The sequence below is a fragment of the Leptodactylus fuscus genome, chromosome 1, assembly GCF_031893055.1.
Source record: "Leptodactylus fuscus isolate aLepFus1 chromosome 1, aLepFus1.hap2, whole genome shotgun sequence".
NCBI lineage: Eukaryota > Metazoa > Chordata > Amphibia > Anura > Leptodactylidae > Leptodactylus > Leptodactylus fuscus.
Window position 1 is genome coordinate 263,535,753 of NC_134265.1, and position 9,075 is coordinate 263,544,827.

Genomic DNA, 9,075 nt, shown 5'->3' on the forward strand with positions numbered 1-9,075 from the left:
TCGAAACGAATATCGAATATTTCACTATTCGCTCATCTCTATGCCCCTCCATAAATAATGTCCCTGATTAATAATGAATGCCCTGTGTACCCCCTTAAATTAATAATGCCAGAGTGCCACCTAAAATTAGTATCGAACAATTCCCCTATTATTAGGTTTTTTGTTTTTTTTTTGTTTTTTTTAAAATGTAGATTGCGAGCCCCACATAGAGCTCACAATGTACATTTTTCCCTATCAGTATGTCTTTTGGAATATGGGATGGAAATCCATGCAAACACGGGGAGAACATACAAACTCCTTGCAGATGGTTTTATGCCCTTGGCGGGATTTGAGCACCAGGACTCCAGCGCTGCAAGGCTGCAGTGCTAACCACTGAGCCACCGTGTGGTCCCCTCCCCTATTATTAGTTATACCCTCTTATTTCTCCTTGTATAACTTATGCCCCACATACCCTCTTACATAAATATTACTTCGCTAAATTACTCCCATAAGTAATGCTCCCCTTGTATGAATAATGGCCATTAATAACCTCTTTGTATTAAAGGTGTTGTGCTGGAATTGAACACAGAGGAGGCGGGGTAGGTGCAACATAAAAAATATATATATGTACCATACTCACCTGTCCCCTGTGCTCTTGGTGTCTGCTGTCATTTTCCATTTCATCTTATGCCATGCCTTTCTCGGTGTAAGTCCTGTGCCACATGTGACTACTGAGATCAATCGGTAGATCCTCCTTATAAATAGCTCCCCTAAGGGTCTGTTCACAGTTTTTTGCCAGTGAATTTAGACGTGGAATCCACCTCAAAATCCACTTCCAAAAATGGCTCCCATTGACTTCAGTGGGAGCCACTCCCTAGTAGCGGAAAATAGAAGCAAGAAGACCCTTCTTGCCGCGGATTCTGCGGCTGACTCAGCTGCGGCGTCCGCAGCATGAGACTCCCTCCCATTTAGCGTGAGACTGAATACCACAACAGGATGCCGGTGCACTGCATCGGCTTTCCGTTGCGGCTAGCCGCACGGTATGCTCACATGCAGAATCCATTTTCCGCCGTGTGACCATACCCTTATAGGGAAGCTATGATGGAAATTCTGCAGTGTGTGTTCTGGGTGTGGCCCTGACCTAAATATCTCTATATACGTTAAACAAACCTAACAGTCCTTGTAGTGGAATGGACATTAGTTTACAGGTTGCTATATCTATAATTTGCTGCCAGTCACTGTTAAAAGCACATGTATGATTGTGAAGTGTTCATGTGCATAAGAGATTTGAGAGGAATAGCTGTAGAATGACTGCTCTAATATATATAATGCAGCGTATAGGCAAAATACTGATATAGTCTTCTCCAACATGTCTGCAGTCGTGCCATGATGTGAGAAATAGCGTGCCTGCATCGTGACCTTCCCCACGCACAATTGTCTGCTCTTTGAATCCCAGACCATTTTCTAGTGTTTGAATCAGACAAGGTAGACCACAATTATTAATCTTGGGTGATCCATGTGCCAGAAACTGGTTGGGGTGGACGGCTTACTTACTTGTAGTTATTGACATAGCATGCTTTCACGTTTTTTATAAAATGGTCAATGAGGGATGTGTAGGGGAGTCTTTACTTCAGTTTTTTGTTTGTGTTTCTCTCTTTTCTTACAGGTTTAGCTCCCATGAGTTTATTATACATGCATACACCAGTAGGCAGCCAAAGAGATATGATCCAGGTATATATCCTATCGCCATATCTGGGGCAAGGAAGGAAATTTTTTGCCCCCACTACCTCTGGGGGAAGGGTTGTTTTGCCTTCCTCTGGATCATTGGGTCGGTAGCTTTCATCGCAGAACAAGGGGGGATTGCAGTGAGTTTTGTGCTCTCCACCAGGCCTGACCTCTCAGTCAATGCGACCTTTATTTAATTTAAAGGGATAGTAATATTTCATTACAATGTTGCCTATTCAATAAAATACATTTAAACATATCTATATTGTTTGTGGTTAAATAGTGACCATGATGATAGTAATAATGGCTGTCACTTAATATTCCAGTATATTCCAATATATATATATATATATATATATATATATATATATCATCTCTGCCTGTTCGGGTCACTGCGCCACCCTCTGCTCGCATGCGACAGTGCAGAAGGCGTGTGCAGTTTAGGTCCTTGCTTAGGGTTTTTGGTTGTAATGTGTGAACACGGCTCTAGTTCTTTAATTGAATTTGCACCACACCCGTCTTCTGCCCTTGTCTGCCTCTGTCCGTGAACTAGTTAAATTTGGTCTTGCCCTGTGATTGACAGCCTGCCTTCCTGTCAGGTCCAGGTTCATCCTTCCCTATTTAGTCTTGGCTCACAATCACACTGGTGCCTGTCATTACCTCGTGCTTGCTGGCTTTTTCTCTTGCTGTTTAATTACTTGTATTCTGATTCTTGACCTCTGGCTTTCCCTACTGACTATTCTTTTGGATTTCGATTTTGGCACTGCATTGCTCGACTGTTACTGGACCCTCGGCAAGCTGACCTCCCTTTGTTGCTGTTTGTCTTGTCTGCGTTTTGTGTTTCACGTATATAGTAAGGGATTGTCTCCAAGTTGCCCCCTATTACCTAGGATAGGACTAGGCAAGAGGAAGAGACATTGGGGGATTCAGCTTAGGGCTCACTGTCTCTGGTGCCCCTTTCTCCAGGGTTTCCAGTAGCTACTGGGGAATTGTCATCAAAGCAATTTCCTAACAATATATATCCTACTAATATTAAAAATGTGAAAGTTTGTGTGTTTGTTACCCAATCATGCCAAAACGGCTGAATGGATTTGGATGAAATTTGGCACATAGATAGTTTGTAACCTCGATTAACACAAAGGCTACTTTTTTATCCTGGTAAATGACATGGCTTCACAACTGTTATGAATTTATGAATGGGAAAAATATTTTTATATGTTTGTAGGCTGGGTGTTTTCGGATAGGATGTATAAATTATTTGTTTGTTATCTTTATTTCAAATCTAGGGAAAGATGGGTAATTTGTATTTTTAAGTTTTTATCGGTTTTTAAAAACTTTCTTTTTTTTTATCATCTTAGTAGCCCCCATAGGGCGCTTGAACCTGCAATCATCCGAAAATGCAAGTCCCATAAACTGCAAAACAACTATGTTGGCAGTCCTCGGAGCCTTCATAATTATCTTGTCACGGAAGCCGTCCTGCAACAAAGAAGGCACAGGGCTAGTGGGCAGTGGTGAACCTAGTCTCTCTGCTGCCTAAGGCGGACAATCAAAAGACCCCCCCCCCCCCTCCCAGACTGAATATCGGGCGGGGGAGGTTGGGGAAGATGGTTCGTCTTTTGATCATCTGCATCGGGCAGCGTGAAGGGGGGGGAGATGCTAGTGGTAACATTAAGGTGAATACAGTGCAGTAATATTTTGTTACTTACAGGAGACGTCTTCCCACGTTTCCAGGATTTTCCCTTTGGACCGCCATGACCACTTCTTCCAGCTGTGACTTGACTATGTAATGTTTGTAACACAGACATCTTTGGCTCCTCTCTTCTCCACGCTCCAACCCATACCATATATATATATATATATATATATATATATATATACAGTCCTATGAAAAAGTTTGGGCACCCCTATTAATCTTAATCATTTTTAGTTCTAAATATTTTGGTGTTTGCAGCAGCCATTTCAGTTTGATATATCTAATAACTGATGGACACAGTAATATTTCAGGATTGAAATGAGGTTTATTGTACTAACAGAAAATGTGCAATATGCAATAAACCAAAATTTGACTGGTGCAAAAGTATGGGCACCTCAACAGAAAAGTGACATTAATATTTAGTAGATCCTCCTTTTGCAAAGATAACAGCCTCTAGTCGCTTCCTGTAGCTTTTAATCAGATCCTGGATCCTGGATAAAGGTATTTTGGACAAACAATTCAAGTTCAGTTAAGTTAGATGGTCGCCGAGCATGGACAGCCCGCTTCAAATCATCCCACAGATGTTCAATGATATTCAGGTCTGGGGACTGGGATGGCCATTCCAGAACATTGTAATTGTTCCTCTGCATGAATGCCTGAGTTGATTTGGAGCAGTGTTTTGGATCATTGTCTTGCTGAAATATCCATCCCCGGCGTAACTTCAACTTCGTCACTGATTCTTGAACATTATTCTCAAGAATCTGCTGATACTGAGTGGAATCCATGCGACCCTCAACTTTAACAAGATTCCCGGTGCCGGCATTGGCCACACAGCCCCAAAGAATGATGGAACCTCCACCAAATTTTACAGTGGGTAGCAAGTGTTTTTCTTGGAATGCTGTTTCTTTTTGGACGCCATGCATAACGCCTTTTTTTATAACCAAACAACTCAATCTTTGTTTCCAAAATGAAGTTGGCTTCTCCAAATGTGCTTTTGCATACCTCAGGCAACTCTATTTGTGGCGTACGTGCAGAAACGGCTTCTTTCTCATCACTCTCCCATACAGCTTCTCCTTGTGCAAAGTGCGCTGTATTGCTGACTGATGCACAGTGACACCATCTGCAGCAAGATGATGCTGCAGCTCTTTGGAGGTGGTCTGTGGATTGTCCTTGACTGTTCTCACCATTCTTCTTCTCTGCCTTTCTGATATTTTTCTTGGCCTGCCACTTCTGGGCTTAACAAGAACTGTCTCTGTCGTCTTCCATTTCCTTACTATGTTCCTCACAGTGGAAACTGACAGGTTAAATCTCTGAGACAACGTTTTGTATCCTTCCCCTGAACAACTATGTTGAACAATCTTTGTTTTCAGATCATTTGAGAGCGGGCTGTCCATGTTCGGCGACCATCTAACTTAACTGAACTTGAATTGTTTTGTAGAAAGAAATGGTCCAAAATACCTTCATCCAGGATCCAGGAACTGATTAAAAGCTACAGGAAGCAACTAGAGGCTGTTATCTTTGCAAAAGGAGGATGTACTAAATATTAATGTCACTTTTCTGTTGAGGTGCCCATATTTTTGCACCGGTCAAATTTTGGTTTAATGCATATTGCGCATTTTCTGTTAGTACAATAAACCTCATTTCAATCCTGAAATATTACTGTGTCCATCAGTTATTAGATATATCAAACTGAAATGGCTGTTGCAAACACCAAAATATTTAGAACTAAAAATGATTAAGATTAATAGGGGTGCCCAAACTTTTTCATAGGACTGTATGTCCCCCTGCAACCTCTATTACTCCCTACAGCGGCCCCTGCAGCTTCTATTACTCCCCATAGTGGCCCCTGCAGCTTCTATTACTCCCCACAGAGGCCCCTGCAACCTCTATTACCCCCCACAGCGGCCCCTGCAGCTTCTATTATGCCCCACAGTGGCACAATAGACTGTGGGGTGCGGCATAATAGAGGTTGCAGGGTGCCGCAGTGGGGCATAACAGAGGTTGCAGGGGCTGCTCCAACCCAACTCTATTATGTCACATAGTGGCCCACCCCTGAACTATTATTATACTTGGGGTCTTTTAACACCCTGGAATATAATAATCAGGGCCCCAGGGGAGATGAGGGAACATAATAAATACTGTTACTTACCTCTCCGGGATCCAATGTTACTCCTAGCAGGCTTCGGGCCTGTATGGTACTGTCCCAGATGTCATGTAGTCTGGGACATTACCATACAAGCCCGAAGCCTGCTTAGATTAACACAGGAGCCAGGCGAGGTGAGTAACAGTGCTTATTTTTCCTCACCTCTCCTGGGGCTCCGATTATTACACTCGGGGGTCTTTAATAATAGCGGTGGTGGGTTCACAGCCTCGGCCTGCTCACAGCCGCCCCCCGCTTCTCCTTCTTCTATAGGACGTGGGGGGCGGCCATGAGCAGGGCTACTGGGGATATTCCTGCAGGTAGCGACCTATTAAAAAAAAATAATAATAATAATTTACTTACCTACCTTTGCAATCCCTTACTACTGCTCCCACGTCGTGCAATCTTCACCTGAGAAAAGACGTCTACGTCTCAGCGCAGGCAGTGTAATAATGCCACCTGCGCTCAGACACAGAGGGCCACTCGGTTTGTTTTCAGAGAGGCCTGTCCTGGGCTAGTTTAGGTAAAGAAATAAAAAATAAAATTCCCGTGGCTGCCGCCCCCTCCGAACGTGCTTCCAGAGTGGCTGCCAACTTTGAAGACCTGAAATGCCAGGAAGGTGTTAATCATAAGAAACAGTGTTATTCACCTCCCATGGGCTATGATGCTGGTCTTTATCATCTTCCAGGATCCTAAATAACATCAGGGACAATATCAGTTACACTTGCATCTTTGCGTCACAACGTTATGTACTACTAAGGCCAAATCAGTGGTATCAACAGTTAGTAGGCCTGAAGAAGACCAGAAGCAGCATCGGTGACCAGTTATACTCACCTTCCCTCATCTCTTCTGTGTCTTTTTGCAGTTGATAATATGTACCTCAGGTGATGTCATGATGCATCCCATGTGAACAATGAGGCCCAATCACAGGTGCACGACATAACCCAAGAGGCCAGGAGAGGCCAAAAAAGCATTCAGGGAGATCGCTACCAAAGAGATCCAAAGTATAAAGGCCCGTGCCAGGGGTGAACCTGCCCCTTTCACCGCAGGAAGCGAATGACAGAAAGCCGCCCCCCCCCCCCCCGCCCGGGAGGAGGGGGCGTGGTGGCGTGGAGGGGGTGGGGCTTAGCGAAGGGGCGGGGCTTGGCACCGTTCGCAGGCACGGAGAAGACCTGCTCTCTGCCTGAATGTGAGGGGAGGCTGCTGGAGCAGCGCTGCTCCAGTGGACTCCCCAATCCACCGCTCCGTGCTAAGCCAGTGCAGGACAGCTTGTCCTGGACTGGCTTAGGTAAGAAAAAATGCCGCCCTCCCTGGGGCCCTGCCATAGCGCCGCCTGAAGCGCTTGCTTCAGGTCGCCTCATGGGAGGTGCGGCGCTGGCCCGTGCACACGATGTAACGCGGTGCTCATTCTGACACGTAAACACGTGTGAGAGTCAGTGCTTCAAAACAAAATCCCATTGACTTCAATGGGTTCCGTTTAACGCGCGTGAAGTCAATGGGATTCTGTTTTGAAGCGCTGACTCTGACACGTGTTTATGTGTCAGAATGAGCGCTGCGTTATTTGTGATTTTCTTTTACACCTCCCCTGGGCCATTACCTATTATACTCGGTTTACAAGTGACAAATCCCCAAAATTTCTTCTTAGGATTAGGATGAACATAAAAATTTGGGAAAACTCAGGTCGAATCTAGTTTGATCTGACTGGTTTGCTCTTCTCTACTTAATAGCATAAACACTTAAAAAAAATGATACCAACACAAGAAGAAAATATCTAAAAATAGCCTGTGGTTATCTGAGATTAATAAAAACTTGGTATATCTGGTACTCTATGTTTGGCAGTGATTGGTTGCATTAGTCACATGCTTGTATGTCATGTCATCACAATTAAGCAGTGACCGGATTACTACCTGCGTAAATATAGTTTTTATTAATCATAATCTTATAATTACGTATTATTATCCTGCACAAGACGTACCTATAAATGTCAAAGAATATCTGTAGATACAGCTGATAAATGGCTTATATACAGATATAGCAGAGTTAACCCAAACTTCTGCAATTGGTTAAAATACTGTAGTGTGATATCTTGTTACAAAACATAACAAAAAAATAAAAAATCATTGGCAAAACATTGTTCAGTGACTTGTAAGGGAGCGTTCACACTACCGTCGGTGTCCGACATGTAGTGTCCGCTCAAAATCTGTCACGGACACTAGGAGCGGACACTAGATGTGTCCGTGACACCTGTCATTCACTTGAATGGGCATCGGGTGCATTCTTTTGCACTCCGTGCCCGTCCTTCCCTGTCCGCAAGAGAAGATGTCCGACTTCTCAAGCGGACAGAAAAACCCTGCATGCATGCGACGGTAGTGTGAACGCCCCCTAATTTGTTGTCTTCTGTGGTAAGATACTAAGCTGGAACAGAAGTTCAGGTTACCTCAGCTACATCTGTATGTCCCTATGTAAACTTCAGTATTGGGAAAACTCTTCTTAAAGGGATTCTACCAGGCTCGTAACTTCTAGGCCTCGGGCCTTGGGCACAGCAGACTGCGCAGGCGTACAGGCCACGGGGAAATGGCCGCTTACGCAGTATTGTTAGGCGGACGAAGAAGGAGGCGGCGCTTGGAGACACTTCTCTGCTAGTGGTAGGGACGCCCCCATCGCTGTTTGAGTGCTGGGGCCCGCCCCCATCGCTGCGGGAGAACTTATTTGCATACTGGTAAAAAACGGTATTTCTAAGGAACGGCGCAGTGGAGACCAAGTCTAAAGGTAAGAGAGGAATAGCCTTTCTAAAGGCTATTCCGACGTCTTATCCACACAAAAAAAGGTTTTAATGGTTTTAATGGGAGCCTTTAAGGCTGCATTCACCTGGGTTTTTTGGTCAGGATTTTGACGTGGAATCAATGGGAGCCAATCATTTCCTTTTTCCACGAGCAGAAAAAAGAAGCGACATGCCCTTTCTTCAGGCAGATTCTGCGGCTGATTCAGCTGCGGATGTCTGCCTCGCGACACTCCCTCCTGACCACTCATTTGGGCCTGATCTAGAGCGGAATGCCATGACTGGATGCCGATGCACTGCACTGCCATCCAGTTGCAGCTAGCCGTTTTTTGGACTGGATTCTGAGGCAGCCACCGCCTCAAAATCCAGTCCAAAAAACTCCTGTGTGAACTTACCCTCAAGGTGCATTCACACGGAGGAAAATGGTGAGGAATTTGGTGTGGAATTTCAGTGCTGAGAAAAAGCCTCCCTTGACTGCAATGGGTTCCTTTTCTGCTAGCAGTAAAACCTGTAAGAAAATGGCAGTTGTGTTTTTTGTAGTTCGACCCATTTTCGAATTTAGGTAATGGTGCCATTATGAAATACAGTTTATCATACAAAGAAAATGTTATAGAAATTGTGGGGCTCCAGTGACCATTCATTTTCCACCCTTATGAGTTGATTTCTTAGCACATCCCTTTAAGACAGCCCAGGACTAATACTGCATCTATAATAATAGGTAGTATCCACTCAGCAGTGTCTCTCTAATGCTTGGACACT